Genomic DNA, 16,111 nt, shown 5'->3' on the forward strand with positions numbered 1-16,111 from the left:
ATCAAGTTAGTGAGACACGACCTCCCATTCACAAAACTATGCTGCCTCTCACTAATACGTCCATTTGCTTCCAAATGGGAGTAGATCCTGTCTCGAAGAATTCTCTCCAGTAATTTCCCTACCACTGAAGTAAGGCTCACCGGCCTGTAGTTCCCTGGATTATCCTTGCTACCCTTCTTAAACAGAGGAACAACATTGGCTATTCTCCAGTCCTCCGGGACATCCCCTGAAGACAGTGAGGATCCAAAGATTTCTGTCAAGGCCTCAGCAATTTCATCTCCAGCCTCCTTCAGTATTCTGGGGTAGATCCCATCAGGCCCTGGGGACTTATCTACCTTAATATTTTTTAAGACACCCAACACCTCGTCTTTTTGGATCTCAATGTGACCCAGGCTATCTACACACCCTTCTCCAGACTCAACATCTACCAATTTCTTCTCTTTGGTGAATACTGATGCAAAGTATTCATTTAGTACCTCGCCCATTTCCTCTGGCTCCACACATAGATTCCCTTGCCTATCCTTCAGTGGGCCAACCCTTTCCCTGGCTACCCTCTTGCTTTTTATGTACGTGTAAAAAGCCTTGGGATTTTCCTTAACCCTATTTGCCAATGACTTTTCGTGACCCCTTCTAGCCCTCCTGACTCCTTGCTTAAGTTCCTTCCTACTTTCCTTATATTCCACGCAGGCTTCGTCTGTTCCCAGCCTTTTAGCCCTGACAAATGCCTCCTTTTTCTTTTTGACGAGGCCTACAATATCTCTCGTTATCCAAGGTTCCCGAAAATTGCGGTATTTATCCTTCTTCCTCACAGGAACATGCCGGCCCTGAATTCCTTTCAACTGACACTTGAAAGCCTCCCACATGTCAGATGTTGATTTGCCCTCAAACATCCGCCCCCAATCTATGTTCTTCAGTTCCCGCCTAATATTGTTATAATTAGCCTTCCCCCAATTTAGCACATTCATCCTAGGACCACTCTTATCCTTGTCCACCAGTACTTTAAAACTTACTGAATTGTGGTCACTGTTACCGAAATGCTCCCCTACTGAAACATCTACCACCTGGCCGGGCTCATTCCCCAATACCAGGTCCAGTACCGCCCCTTCCCTCGTTGGACTGTCTACATATTGTTTTAAGAAGCCCTCCTGGATGCTCCTTACAAACTCCGCCCCGGAGTTCTTTGTTAAACCTGTCAAAGTGGCAGGACAGGTTTAACAGGCTATTGAATAATAAGTGAGATCACGAGCTTTAGAAATAGAGGCAGAGTATAAAAACAAGGAGGTTCTGGCCAACATTTATCCCTCAAACTATGCCACCCAAAGCAGATTATTTGGTCATCACCCTCAGTTAGCCTGTGGCGTCTTGCTGTGCACAGTTTGACTGTCTAGTTGGTCGACGTAAACAAAAGAATAAAATGACAAAGAGCCACAAACGCTTCCTTTTGAGATGATTAATGAGTCTCCTGCTTGCTCCTTAGCAAAGGAGTGAATTTAAGAAACAGCTTGTTTTTTAGATAGCACGTTGCATTTTTGTTATTCATTTACAGCATGTGGGTGTCACTGACTAGGTCAGCATTTATTGTCCATCCCTAATTGCCCTGCAGAAGCTGTTGGTGAACTGCCTTTGTGAACTGCTGCAGTCCATATGGTGTAGGTGCACCCACAGAGCTGTGAGGGTGTTCCAGGATTTTGACCCAGAGACAGTGAAGGAACTGTGTGCCCTCCATGTCCTGAGAAGTGTTTCGTAACTAGAGAACTCGATTCAAAGTAGGCAGATGCCACATCTAATTTACAAACAAGCAGTATACAAACAGCCATGAGATAATTGGCCAGTTAATCCGTCTATTTGCTCGTGTTGGGCCAAGGATAACCATTGCCCAGAAGACCCAGAGGTGTCCATTCTCTTCTTTGAAAAAACGGCAAGAAATCTTTTACATCCACCTGAGGGTTTAAAGATTTAGTCAAACCAGTGCAGCATCTCCTCAATACTGCACTGGAATGTCATCTTAGATTATGTGCCAATTTCCTGGCGTGGGAATAAAACCTGGAACATTCGCTTCAGAGTAGACTTTGAAGCATTTTTTAAAAGCTGAATGTGACGTCTGATGGACGACAAGAAGATGGATTCTGAGTCTGAAAAATAGGCCATTCGGCCCTTTGAGCCTGCTCTGCTATTCTATATGATCATGGTTGGTCCTGGATTTCAATGCCATATTTCTGCTTTCTCCCCATACCCCTTGATGCCATTAAAATCTAAACATTTATCTACCACTTCCTTGAATACATTCAGTGGCTTGGCCTCCACAGCCTTCTGTGGTAGAGAATTCCACAGGTTGTCTACACTTTAAGTGAAGAAAGTTTCCCTTATCTCAGGCGCAGTGAAACCAATCCCTCCTCCCTATGCTGATACCTGCCAACCCTGGTATCAGCATAAAGAATCTCCGCTGTACTCCCTCTATGGCATCTCAATGTCAGGGTGCAGGTTGCAATTGTGCATGTCCGCCCTGGAGGTGAAATGTATCTCAGACGGTTGAACAAAATGATTGATAGTGCACTGTGGCAGCTGGTTTATGGCACCGGTGAAGTTCGTGAATCTCACCACATTTACTCCTCGCAATTTACAATAATGTACTCTAACGATGAATCTACTGGAATTCTTCGAGGATGTAACTAGTAGAGTTGACGAGGGGGAGCAAGTGGATGTGGTATATTTGGCATTTCAGAAGGCTTTTGACAAAGTCCTGCTTAAACAGTTAGTCTGTAAAATCAAAGCTCATGGGGAGGGAGAGTACTGAGATGGATAGAAAACTTGTTGGCAGACAGAAAACAAAGAGTAGGAATTATCAAGTCCTTTTCAAATTGGCAGGCAGTGACTAGTGGGGTACTGCCGGGATCAGTGCTGGGACTCCAGCTATTCACAATATATATGAATGATTTAGATGAGGGACCGAAATGTCATATCGCCAAATTTGCAGATGACACTAAGTTGGGTGGGAGCGTGAGCTGTGAGGAGGATGCAGAGATAATTCAGTGTGATTTGGACAAGTTTAGTGAGTGGGCAATTGAATGGCAGATGCAGTATAATTTGGAGAAATGTGAGGTTATCCACTTTGGTAACAAAAACAAGAAGGCAGACTGTAGGAGAGGGGAATATGCAATGAGACTTGGATGTCCTTGTACATCAGTCACTGAAGTTTAGCATGCAGGTACAGCAGGCGGTAAAGAGGGCAAATAGCATGTTGGCCTTGATAGTGAGATGATTCAAGTACAGGAGCAGGGATACCTTACTTAGAACCTTAGTTAGGCCACACTTGGAGTATAGTGTTCAATTCTGGTCGCCACACTTCCAGAAGGATGTGGAGGCTTTAGCGAGGGTGCAGAAGAGATTTACCAGGATGTTGCCTGGTATGGAGGGCATCAGCTATGAGGAGCGGTTGAATAAACTCGGTTTGTTCTTATTGGAACGAAGGAGGTTGAGGGGAGACCTGATAGAGGTCTACAAAATTATGAGGGGCATAGACAGAGTGGATAGTCAGAGGCTTTTTCCTAGGGTAGAGGGGTCAATTACTGGGGGCATAGGTTTAAAGTGCGAGGGGCAAGGTTTAGAGGAGATGTAAGAGGCATGTTTTTTACACAGAGGGTAGTGGGTGACTGGAACTCGCTGCCAGAGGAGGTGGTGGAAGCAGGGACGATAGTGACATTTAAGGGGCATCTTGACAAATACATGAATAGGATGGGAATAGAGGGATTCAGACCCAGGAAGCGTAGAAGATTTTAGTTTAGATGGGCAGCATGGTCGGCACGGGCTTGGAGGGCCGAAGGGCCTGTTCCTGTGCTGTACTTTTCTTTGTTATTTGTTCTTTGCTGCAATTATACAGGGCCTTAGTGAGGCCACACCTGGAATAATGTGTGCAGATTTGGTCTCCTTATCTGAGGATGGATGTCCTTGCTCTAGAGCGTGTGCGTTGAAGGTTTACAAAGCTGATTCTTGGGAAGGCAGGACTGACGTACTAGGAGAGATTGAATCTGTCAGGATTGTATTCGCTTGAGTTCAGAAGAATGAGGGGGATCTCATAGAAACTTATAACATTCTAACAGGACTAGACAGGGTAGGTGCAGGAAGGGTGTTCCCGATGGTGGGCGTGTCCAGAGCCAGGAGTCACAGTCTGGGGATAGGAGGTGGACCATTTAGGACAGAGAGTGGGAGAAATGTCTTCACCCAGAGAGTGGTCGGCCTGTGGAATTTGTTACCACAGGAAGTTGTTGAGGCCACAACGTATGTTTTCAAGAAGCAGTTAGACATAGCACTTAGGGCGAAGGGGATAAAAGGATATGGGGGGAAAGCAGGGTTAGGCTATTGAGTTGGAAGATCAGCCATGGGCGTAATGAATGGCAGAGCAGGCTCGAAGGGCCGAATGGCCTCTTCCTGTTCCTGTTTTCTATGTTTCTACTTGCCTCAGAATTCACAACAACATTATAAAAAGCTTTCATTCCAGTCAGAGATGGGAATGAGGGTGTGATGGCAACTGCATTCCATACACCGTGACTGAGCAGAAAATCTTCAGGGGAAGAATAGCTTTTGTGGCAATATAATGAGGAACTGTGTGAAATGTCAGCTGCCCTGTCACTTGGGTCTGCTCCACCATTCAATGAGATCATGGCTAGTCTGTAACCTGGAAAAACCACAGCGTTTGAGAATTAACCTACATTTGTTCAAGTAGGAACTGACAAGATAGCCATCATTGATGTGGTTATTTCATGTCGAAATTTAAGACAGGAAATTTTTCATCGATTTCGTCTGGCCGACGGAAACTTGGATTTACACAAACGTATTTGCGGTACCGAAATATCAGTGTGTCACGGGTTGGCTCGAATCGTAGCACGGTTACTTTGGAAAGGTGGGTGAAAGAAATAGCGTTTCAAGAAGAGCTTACATGTCATCGTATTCTTGAATGTGTTTGAGATATTGCACCATTGAAACAAATCATTTGGCCCAATCAGCCCATGTGGTGTTTACCCACCACATTATTATCTCCAGGCCAGTCCATTCTCCTTTTCCGCTAACATCCATCTGATCCTTTAATTGGAGACACAGGGCGCGGTTTTACTACCGTGCTGCAGCTGGTGACGGTTCCTTTGCACTGGGCGCATAGAGGGAGAAGCCCAAAACGGGTTCCGAAGGGTGGGGGTTGCCCTAAAGGTGGGAGAGGGGGGACAAATTGCGACCCTCCAACGCCCACCCTTTAAAAATGGCACGCAGAAAGTTCCCCACGGCAGACAAAAATTCTGAGTGTGTGATTTTCCAGTGAGAAACTCCCCAAGCTCCAAATATATGACTCAGTGTGGGTGAATACCGGCCTGAATCACATCCGACGGCAATCATCCCGCCAAACCCAGCCAAAATGATACATTTTGTGGGAGAATCATGCCCTGTTCTTTACTTCAATTGCAGACTCTAGTTGGACGTTCTGCAGCTTTGAAGCACTTGTGAAAACACTGGGCGAGATTCTCCGTTTGGGTTCTATTGATTTACAAACCCCCTGGGAGCGTGAATTGGGGAGCAATTCAGTCTCCCTTTCCATGCAAATGTATGCATGGTGCGGAATACGAGGGATTCCCTAGGGAATCCTGATATTGGGCCGTCATTTTGAGCGGGCGACCCAATGGCGAAGGCCCGCGGCCTGCCACTCCCCTCCCGTTTTGGGGGTCTGGTTGAGGAGGGGTGGGCAGCTAGTGCATTGTGGGGGGGGGGGTTGGGACGGTGGCTCATGGATGGACTTTGTGTTACCCCTTTGGCCCACCGCGGGGTCCAACACGTCAGGCTCACGTTTAGTGCGACCTGCAATAATCCCCACCCATGTGATTCTCAGCCCAGGGGACCGAAGAATCACGGAGGGCGGAGAACAGACTGACGGGCACACTAAATGGGTCATTAAGACGCATGGTCATGAACCTCAATCCCCTTATACTGGAAGAAAAAAAGCATTTTGCAACCATTGACTTCTTAAGTTGACAGTTACATAGGGAAATATGAAAGCCAATTCGTACCTTACGCATCCACTACTCCACCTTCAGTACCCATCATCTACAGCACTGCAGCCACTTGCAAAGCTTCCCTCGACGGCACCTTCCAAACCCGTGGCTTTGACTGCGTAGAAGAACAAGGGCGGCAGACCACCTGCAAGTTACCCTTCAAGTCACGCATTATACCGACTTTGGAAATATATTGCTATTCCTTCGTCATGGCTGCCTCAAAATGTTGTAATGCTCTGCCCAAGAGCATTGTGCACGTACTTACACCAGATAAACTACAGCAGCTCAAGGTGGAGGCTCACCATCTCCTCCTGAAGCGTAATCAGAAATGGGCACTAAACGCTGGTCTTGTCAGAGATATTCTCATCCCATGAATGAATACTTTTTTCACAATGGTCCACTATCATTCTTAAATATACTGTTGATGTGATTTGGTGGTCCTGATTAAATGACAAAATGGTTGCCTCCGACATACTATTCTTTGAATTGTGTCTCAGCAGACAGGTGTTGGCTTAACATCTCATTCACCAGACGACATCTCTAATGACGCAATACTCCCCGGGCCCTGGACTGAAATGTCAGCTTGGAGTAAATTCGCAAGTTCTGGAGCAAAGTGTCGTCCCACAACCTTCAGACTCAGAAGGGAGTATTGGCTGCACCAATCCAAGGAGGCTTTTCGAGGTGGCGGAGCTGCAACAAGGGGGAAAGGTTTAAGAGAATTGTTAAATGTGGGGTGAGGTTACTGCAAAGCCTTCTGCCACTGTGAGCAAAATGGAAGCAAGAGATCAGAATCCAGAGAGTAGAGGGTCTGAGTGAGACGCAGAGCCAAGTCGGTTACAGTGGAAAGAGCAAACGGTGTGTATTTATGCAGCACTCCAAACGCAACTAAACAAGCTGGCTGAACTTCAAAAAAGGCAAGTAGATTCGTCAGCCAATGTGGACATAGCAAAGGCCCACTAAGCAGTAATGAGAGAAGTGACCTGTTAATCTGTTACAGTGGTGTTGCCTGAAAGATGAATATTGACCAGGAAAATGGGAGAACTTCCGTGCTCTGCTACGAGTAGATAGGGCGGGATGAAGTGGGTACAGAGGGATTCTGTGCTAAGCTCTGGGCACATTTCCTTTAGTCGTCAAATTTAATTTGGCGCCATGCCTGATCGAGTTGGCGAACTTTGCTGATGGCCAATGCATCCCTGCGCTCCTCCCACCTTCGGGAATGAGTGGTTAGCCACGAATGGGGCGGCCTTCCACTGTTCTGACTCGCTATCATTGACACAGCTCGCTGGTGTATTGAGAAAGTGCTCAGAAAAGTGCATTGCCAAAGACCTCTTTGAGCTGGAATCTGCTGCTCCGCTCCCAATTTCACATTTCAGTTGCACAAACAGCGCAACAGTGGCTGACTAAAGCCTGCCGAGGAGGGCGAGGCAGCTGATATGGCAACAGCAATGAAACTTTAATCACTTCCAGGACGGCACAAAGCCCATGTGACGCTGATTCCACCGTGACAGAGCGGCTCAAAACTAACAACAGCCTAAAGGTGCTGAAATTCCTCAGCGTTGATTCAACCTGTCATGTTCTTCCCTGCCAGGTAAACACTGACGTCACTTGTGGAAGGGAAAAGACGTAAATGAAGTGAGTCATCCAAGGTGTTGGTGTTTGATTGAAGGAGAATCTGGGCCAAATAAACAACGGTGCCAAAAGAAATCAGAAATAAAAACAAAACATGCCCATCTGGCAGAATCTGTAGGGAGAGAAGCAAAGTTAATCGACTGGATTCTCCGTTCCCGAGGCTAAGTGTAGATGCCAGGGCCGGACTCGTGGAGTTCTACAACAGCAAAACTAGTGCCACATCTGGACTGATTCAGCGACCATTGAAGGGCTAGCACCAGCACCATGTGGAACACTAAACGATTCCAATGAGAAACGGTGCCGGATTCGATGGGTTTGTGATTGACTCTCAGGAAGCTGATAAGCTACAGCTGCATATCCACACTGCACTCCTCACACACACTGTCCCAGACAAGTTGGCAGCAATATGCAAGGCCCCAAAGTTCACCAATGTGGATCTCGAGACCCTGCCATACGGCGTGGAGGAAGTCGGGTGAGCCAGTATACCAGGCTGGGAAGGAGGCTGCCATCCGCTGCCGTTTTCCAGGCCTGGACGCGGGTGGAAGAGGTGGTCAGCACCATGGGCAACACCGTCCGGGAAGGCCTGCAGTGGAGGAAAAAATTGCACGGTCTCCTCGCGGCTGCCAGGGAGAGTAGGCAGCACTGAGCCTCTGGCACCAACACCCGTCCCACACACCTGTAATCACCCCCCCCCCCCCCCACCCACCCCCACCCAGAGGGCGGCCGAACCACCACCCTACACGCCCTACCCATACTGGTCGCATCGCTGGGCGCCCCTGCCCTCTCGGAGAAGGCTGCTCATAACTGCTGTGAGTGTGGTAAGGCTGAAGGAGGCACACGGGATCAGCGGCTCCTATCTTCAGCAGAACAGTGGGCCCTCAGCGTGGCCGCAGGGCCCAAAGAAAGCGCAGTCACTGGGGTGGAGGTCGGCATTGGGCGAAAACGTGAGACTCTGCTGAGTTGCGATTCCCCAAGGCACGTGGGGGGGGGGGGGGGGGGGGGGGTGAAGATTTTGGTCATTGGTCAAGATGTCCAAGGCATGGGGCACTCTGTGCAGGCGGTGGCCGAGCCCCAGGACAAGGTTGTCCTCTCACAGGACGCCATGTGCCAGGGCCACCTGGACATTGCGCCGGTGCTCCAGAGCGAAATGGCGCAGTCCCTGGGTGATGTGGTACACATCCAGAAGGTGGTGGCATATGGAGCAGTCACAGTCGGAGGTGGTCCACTCCCTGTGCTCCATGGCACGAGCATGCACCCTGGTCAAGACGGCAGCGGATCTCCAGGACTGGCAGCGCCAGGTGGCAGGGGAGTCTCAGGGGTTCGCAACCATACCCGCTGCGACTGCCAACCCAGGGCTGTACCCAGTAGTGAGGCAGATAGGAGTCACGTAGAGGGTAAAGGGCAGTGTGGGTGGGGGTGGGGGCAGGCCACTGTGGAGCTGGGTTGTAATGGCCGTGCATCTGGTCATTCTCCCGCCCGCCCACTCCTGTTGGTGAACCTGGAGGCGATTAGAGCGTCCCATGCACATTGGCCATGGTACACATTGTATAAAGCCTTCATACCTGTCCGGGCCCTACGTCTTGCCCATCTCGCCCTCCCCCCCGCATCCTCCTCGTTGGATGAGGCCCGTCATTCATCCCCTCCTCCTGCACGTTGCCCCACTGCTGCGTGATGATGTGGAGATGGCAGCTGGCCACCACTATTTTGGTGACCTTCCCAGCACTATACTGGAGTCACCACCAGAGCAGTCAAGGGACGTGAACAGCATCTTTAGGATGCCGAAGCACCGCTGGATCCTGCCCCTCGTCACTGCACGGGCGCCATGGTAATGGATCCTCTTGTCGATCTGTGGCCTCTGGATACATGCCCGCAGGGAGGGAGATCCACGATTTTGACCCAGCGACAGTGAAGGAATGGCGATATATTTCAAAGTCGGGGTGGTGAGTTACTTGGAGGGCAACCTCTAGGTGGTGGGGTTCCCAGGTATCTGCTGCTCTTGTTGTTTGAGATGGTAGTGGTCGTGGGTATGGGAGGTGCTGCCTAAGGAGCCTTGGTGAGCCACTGCAGTGCATCTTGCACATGTTGCACGCGGTTGCTACTGTGCGTCGGTGATGGAGGGTTTGAATGTTTGTGGAAGGGTAGCAATCAAGCTCGCTGTTTTGTCCTGGATGGTGTCAAGCTTCTTGATCATCCAGGCAAGTGGAGAGTATTCCATTACACCCCTGACATGTGCCTTGTAGATGGTGGGCAGACTTTGGGGAGTCAGGAGGTGAGTTACTCACCGTAGGATTCCTAGCCTTTGACCTGCCCTGGTAGCCACAGTATTAATGTGGCTTGTCCAGTTCAATCTCTGATCTATTGAAACTGCACAAAATGATAACATTTTCGCGTCTACATCAAATGTCTCTCAGCGAAAGTGTTTGGAGAGCAGGGTATTTTGAAAATAGCTTCAGATCAGGAGTGTTTCTATTTACTCCATCAATACATGACAGTATGGATTATAGTTTGAAACAGGCTCCGAATTGCAAGGAATTATGCTGCTCACTACTCAAATGGTAGAGACCCAGGAAAGCGGTCAGAGAGAGCTGTGGAAGAATATTGTTGGATCTCAACCTAGTTGCTCAATGGAAGAACTGACTAATGACATTTGCTCAGAGCAATGTGCTGCTTAACAAAAAGGTCTGAGTTCCACAGAGTATCTGCAGTGAGAATGCTTCACTTGAAAGGAAAACCAAAATTTGCGGGCTGGATTTTTGCTCGAGACAGACAGCTCAAGTTGGGAAATTTCCCAACTTAATTCCCAATTTGAAAGGCACCAATAGACCCGATTTTCACTCTGCAGAGGAGAGGGTGGGATGGAAGCAGATTCTGCATGGCCATGGCAGACGAAAGGAGGGTAGTGGGTGGGTGCTAGGGCAGTCTGGTTAGAAGGCCAAACTCAGTTCTCTTGGCCTCTATCCCAATTGTTTTAAAAGCTTTTCAGCCTTCTGGCCCTCACCCTGCGTAGCCCCTCAACCACTCCATATCACCTCAACGTAAACACATGTCCTCCACCCAATCACCATGCCCCCTTTTACCCCATGCTATCTCGATGACAACTCAATGCCCCACCCCACCCATTCCGACCTCCATGCCACCACCATAGCCACTCACTCAGTATCTACTGTGGTCAGACTCCGATTTTAAAAAGCAAAAGGTCTGGTACAACTCCCACTTATGCACAGTAAGAAAAAAAACAATTCAAAGCTTTTAAATCTCCTCAAATGATTAATCAGTTCGAGAACAAACTTCCGTTCAGATGCCACAGCAACGACAGATGATCCTTGAACAGCAGCATTAAACTGTCACTCAAACTATATAAACACAGAAATTCCTGCTGGGATACTTGTAGCTGTTGAAGCATAGCCAAACATCCATAATGACACAATAACAGGCCTTGAGAAAATATCAACAATGAACACTGTTAAAACTTCACAACGTAACAATTCTTTTCAACAACATCACATGACTCACACTGACAATATCAGCACGTTTTCCCCCGCATGTTTGAAGAGCAAGGAATTGTGTAAATAGCATCAATGCCACTGACTTTGTGGATTAGGGTCCTGGCAACAGCAAAAAATGGGATCTGTTGCAACTCAACACAAAGTTCAAATGGTCCTGTTGAGGTTGGGTTGCCTCCCTATGTGGATCACACTCCATCCCCTTTCTCCCACTGTTAAAAATAAATGGAAGTGAGACTTCTGCATCTGGGTTCTGTCCACCACATTTGAAGGCCCGTAGAGTCCTCCCAACTCCACGAAAACCCGGTGTTAGGTTAATGATAAATCCAATAGGAAATTCAGGGAGAAATGTCCTCATGCAGAGAGTGGAACTTGTCATCACACGGGACAAATTTCTTTTAGAGGGGAAGCTCGATAAACTCATGAAGCAGAAGTGAATAGAAAGATATGCTGACAGGGTGAGCATGCAGCATGGTGGATGGAGATTCCTGTGGAGCACAAACCTGCTGGGTCTGTTTGTGTGCTGTACAATTCTATGCATGAAAAGATCAGCATTCAATTTGAATTAGGTGCAAACATCAAGAAAATTAAACATTTTTACTCTTGATAAAAGACTTTCTGGGAACACAACTCTCCACATCGACGCTGTTAAGACTTGCCTAGAAATATTCATCTTCAGTTTCTATATGAAGAATATCATAGATCATAGAATTTACAGTGCAAAAGGAGGCCATTCGGCCCATCGGGTCTGCACCGGCTCTTGGAAAGAGCACCCTACCCAAGGTCAACACCTCCACCCTATCCCCATAACCCAGTAACCCCACCCAACACTAAGGGCAATTTTGGACACTAAGGGCAATTTATCATGGCCAATCCATCTAACCTGCACATCTTTGGACTGTGGGGGAAAACCGGAGCACCCGGAGGAAACCCACGCACACACGGGGAGGGTGTGCAGACTCCTCACAGACAGTGACCCAAGCCGGAATTGAACCTGGGACCCTGGAGCTGTGAAGCAATTGTGCTATCCACAATGCTACCGTGCTGCCCATATTAGAATGCAAAGTCATAAAAAATGGATTTCTCCATGGGAATGTAATCACCGTGAACTATTCATTAGAAGTCATTGAAGTTTAAGTCAATCTGACCAATACTATTCTCATTTTATAAGCTGAGATATGTGCCCTTCATTGACGTGACATGGGTCTGGTTTACTATAAGCAAGTGAGTTGATGGAAACAGACTCATCATCTATAATTCCATCTGGCCAGGACCTGTGACTGAAAATATGATGACTCATCGACCATCAGTCACAAATTTAATCGTAGTATGATTAAAATAAAGATGCATGATGAGAGCTGTAGTTCTTTGAATAGATGTCTTTTGGGAAGCAGAAGAGGAGGTGTTAGAGTTGAGTTTTTTTGAGCTGGTCTTTAGAACTGAAGCGTTGCCGGCAAAATTCCCCTGAAGCCACTTCTTTAAAAGCGGCTTCAATTCCACTATATTAGTATTAGTAAAGAAATGGTTCTAGGGAAATTAATGGGACTGAAGGCAGACAGATCTCCAGGGCCTGATAATCTTCATCCCAGAGTACTTAAGGAAGTGGTCCTAGAAATAGTAGATCTATTGGTGGTCATCTTCCAAAATTTGCAAATGCTGCAATGTTGGGTGGGAGGGTGAGCTCTGAGGAGGATGCAGAGATGCTTCTGTGGGATTTGGATAGGTGAATGAGTGGTCACATACATACATGGCAGATTCAGCATTATGTGGATAAATGAGTGAAAAATGAAAATCGCTTATTGTCACAAGTAGGCTTCAAATGAAGTTGCTGTGAAAAGCCCCGAGTCGCCATATTCCGGCGCCTGTTTGGGGAGACTGGTACAGGAATGGAACCGTGTTGCTGGCCTGCCCTGGTCTGTTTTAAAAGCCAGCGATTTAGCCCAGGGAGCTAAACCAGCCCCTATGTGATAAATGTGAGGTTATCCGCTTCGGTAGCAAAAATAAGAAGTTATATTATTGTTTGAATGGATGTAAATTGAGAGAGGTGGATACTCAGCAAGATTTTGGTGTCCTCAAGCATCAGTCGCTGTCATATGGGGAGAGACTAAATTGGTTAGGATTACATTCATTGGAGTTTAGAAGAGTGAAAGGGGATAGAAACTTACAAAATTCTAACAGAATTCTAACAGAATTAGACATGGTAGATTCAGAAAGAATGTACCCGAGGGTGGTGGGAGTCCAGAACTAGGGGTAGACCTTTTAGGGCTGAGGTGAGGCGAAATTTCTTCACCCAGAGAATGGTGTATCTGTGGAATTTGCTACCACAGAAAGTAGTTGAGGCCAAAACGTTGTGTCATTTCAAGAAAGAATTAGATATAGCTCTTGGGGCTAAAGAGATCAGAGGATGTGGGGGAAGGCGGGATCAGGGTATTGATTTAAGTCCAGCAGCATGCAACAACCAGTAAGCGAGCGCAGCGAACGGAAAATCATGACAGATAAACGTTGAATAATCTGTTTGGAATTAGCAGCCAGAGATAGCAGGGTGGTCTCAACAGCTTCAGGTCAGGTAGGAAAAAGGTCCCGAGACCCCCACTGGGAGTGCACAGGGAGAGACCTTGGCAGAGAAATGGGGTTGCCTGCCATCCAGGATTTCCTCCGAGTCTCCAAGAACTAAATTAACTCAAAATGGGTGTCACATTATTTCACTCAGATTTACAGTGCCTTGGCAGAGTTCAAAACTGAACTCGCTAGGAGTCCAAAGTGATTTGGAGCAGAAATTGTTTTTATAGAAAGTCGATATGCCTAAAAAAAAAATGAAACTAGATGCAATAAATTATCTTTAATTTACACAAGATGCAGGTCCCAAAACAAGATACACAGGGGCGATTCTCCGAGCCCTGTGCCGGGCAGAGAATCGCCGCAACCACGCCACGGTGCCCCGACGCTGGCGCGCGATTCTCCGAGGTGCAGAGAATCGGCGCCATTTGCGCCGGCGCGTTTGGCACGGCGCCGGCCGCTGGAATCGATGGGCCGAGCGGCCGTGCGGATACGACAGAGTCCCGCCGGCGCCGTTCACCCCTAGTCGCTGCCGGCGGGAACTCTGTGCGAATGGTCGGGGGGGGGGGCGGCCTGTGGGGGGGGGGCTCCTTCACCGTGGGGGCCTCCGATGGGGTCTGGCCCGCGATCGGGGCCCACCAATCGGCGGGCCGGCCTCTCCCCCCGGGGCCTACTTCCCTGCGCGGCCGGGCCCCTGAACACCGACGCCATGTTGAGTCAGGGCCGGCGCGCTAAAGAAGTCCCCCGCGCATACGCAGGTTAGCGCGGCCCAACTGCGCCTGCGCGGGTTGGCGCGGCGCCCATTTGGTGCCGGAAAGGAGGCTGGAGCAGCGTGAACCGCTCCAGTGCCGTGCTGGCCCCCTGTGGGGGACAGAATAGGTCGTACCCGGGCCCGCCCGCCGTCGTGAAACGCGACGGAGTTCACTACGGCGCGAACACTTGGGCTCCATTTGGGAGAATTGCCCCCAAAATGTAAGATAAAAATAAAGGGCGTGATCGAACGGCCTCATTGCACCTGACTCAGTGACACAATGAGGCCGTTAAATCTGGGGATTTGCGAAGCTTGGAATGCCTTGCAAGATCTAACGAGATCTCGTGAGACATCGCGATCTGGATCTTGCCCTCACTGGGATCCAGATTTCCATATTTAAGTGAGCCATTCGGCTTCTTTAAACATGTCAGCACCTGATTCTCCCGAGACATGGGAATGAACGCCCATGCCTGAGAAGCCTCGTCATGGCGCCGTGTAGCTCTGGTCCACACAAATGTGGAACATCCGTAACGGCACCTGTGCAGATTCTCCCAAGCCATCGGAGGCCCTCTGGTAGTTGGGCTCTGGGCAGGGTGGTATCCTGGCCCTCCCACTGGCACCTGGGAGCCTTGGCACTGCCAGAGTGCCAGGCTGTCTGTGCCAGCGATCGGGCCTGGGAGTGTCCTGCCCTTATGAGGTGGGGTGAGGACCCCCCCCCCCCCCCCCACCCCCCCAACCCCCCCACCCCACAAGAGGTAAGTTGGGACACTGGGGGAGTCCGGAGGCCAGGATGGGGAGTCCAAGTGTGGTCATGTAATCGGAACAGCATTTAAAAATGGCGCCCCAGTGCAAGAAGTGAGTCCCATTTGATAGCTATGCCGTTCTCGGCACCGACTACACATGCCCAAAGCAGGACTTTGTTTTTGGGGCGTTAAATCGTGCCCAAAATCTTGGAAGACATACATAACACCAATTAATAAATTCAATGGAGATGACACCCACTGACTAGGTCTCAGAAACACAGAAGACAGTCAGCCAGGAACACAGGCCCACAACAGTGCCACCGGGATTAAACCATGAAATTGGTTGAATCTGTCAAGCTGCAAGTTCAATTGGGTATATACAGAGCTATTTCCTCTGCTTTCCCCAAACAAAAATGTAAGACTTTTACACTTGCATTTGGAAAGGAGCGCATTTTACTCCCCATACAAAGGGTGGAATTTCCCGTGCAGAACGTGGTCCTGACCTGGCTTAAAATTCAGGTGTGAGCCTACCTCCGCGTGGCTGGAAAGCTCCAAGCTGATTTAACGACCATTGGGCCATTAGCTGCCTCAATCCGAGATTTCTGTTCTCGTCTGGGAATAGTCCTGCCTCCGAGACTACTGGCCAGTGCTGGGAGTGCAGGCAGTTCCCAATTGTCACTGGAGTCGGATTAGAAGCTGGGCAGTGCAGGAGGGGTGGCTGCTCGGCACCGAGGTGGTTTCACCAGAGCCAGGCTGGCAGCCGGGCAGGGGTAGAACTTACAGGAGATGGGTAGTACTGGAAGGTGAAGCCACTGTTGGACACTGCCAGTATATGCTGTGGTTTATGATGCAGAACAAGGCCAGCAGTGCGGGTTCAATCCTTGTTCAGGCTGAGCT

The 16,111-nt window shown here is 48.9% G+C and overlaps 1 protein-coding gene across 1 annotated transcript in view; it reads right to left on the reverse strand.

Annotated features, from left to right (window-relative positions):
- Window positions 1-16,111, reverse strand: part of hpgd (15-hydroxyprostaglandin dehydrogenase) — a 146,533-nt gene that overhangs the window by 103,572 nt on the left and 26,850 nt on the right. The gene's annotated exons all lie outside the window — the stretch shown is intronic.

Source organism: Scyliorhinus torazame, chromosome 9, assembly GCF_047496885.1.
Source record: "Scyliorhinus torazame isolate Kashiwa2021f chromosome 9, sScyTor2.1, whole genome shotgun sequence".
Taxonomy (NCBI): Eukaryota; Metazoa; Chordata; class Chondrichthyes; order Carcharhiniformes; family Scyliorhinidae; genus Scyliorhinus; species Scyliorhinus torazame.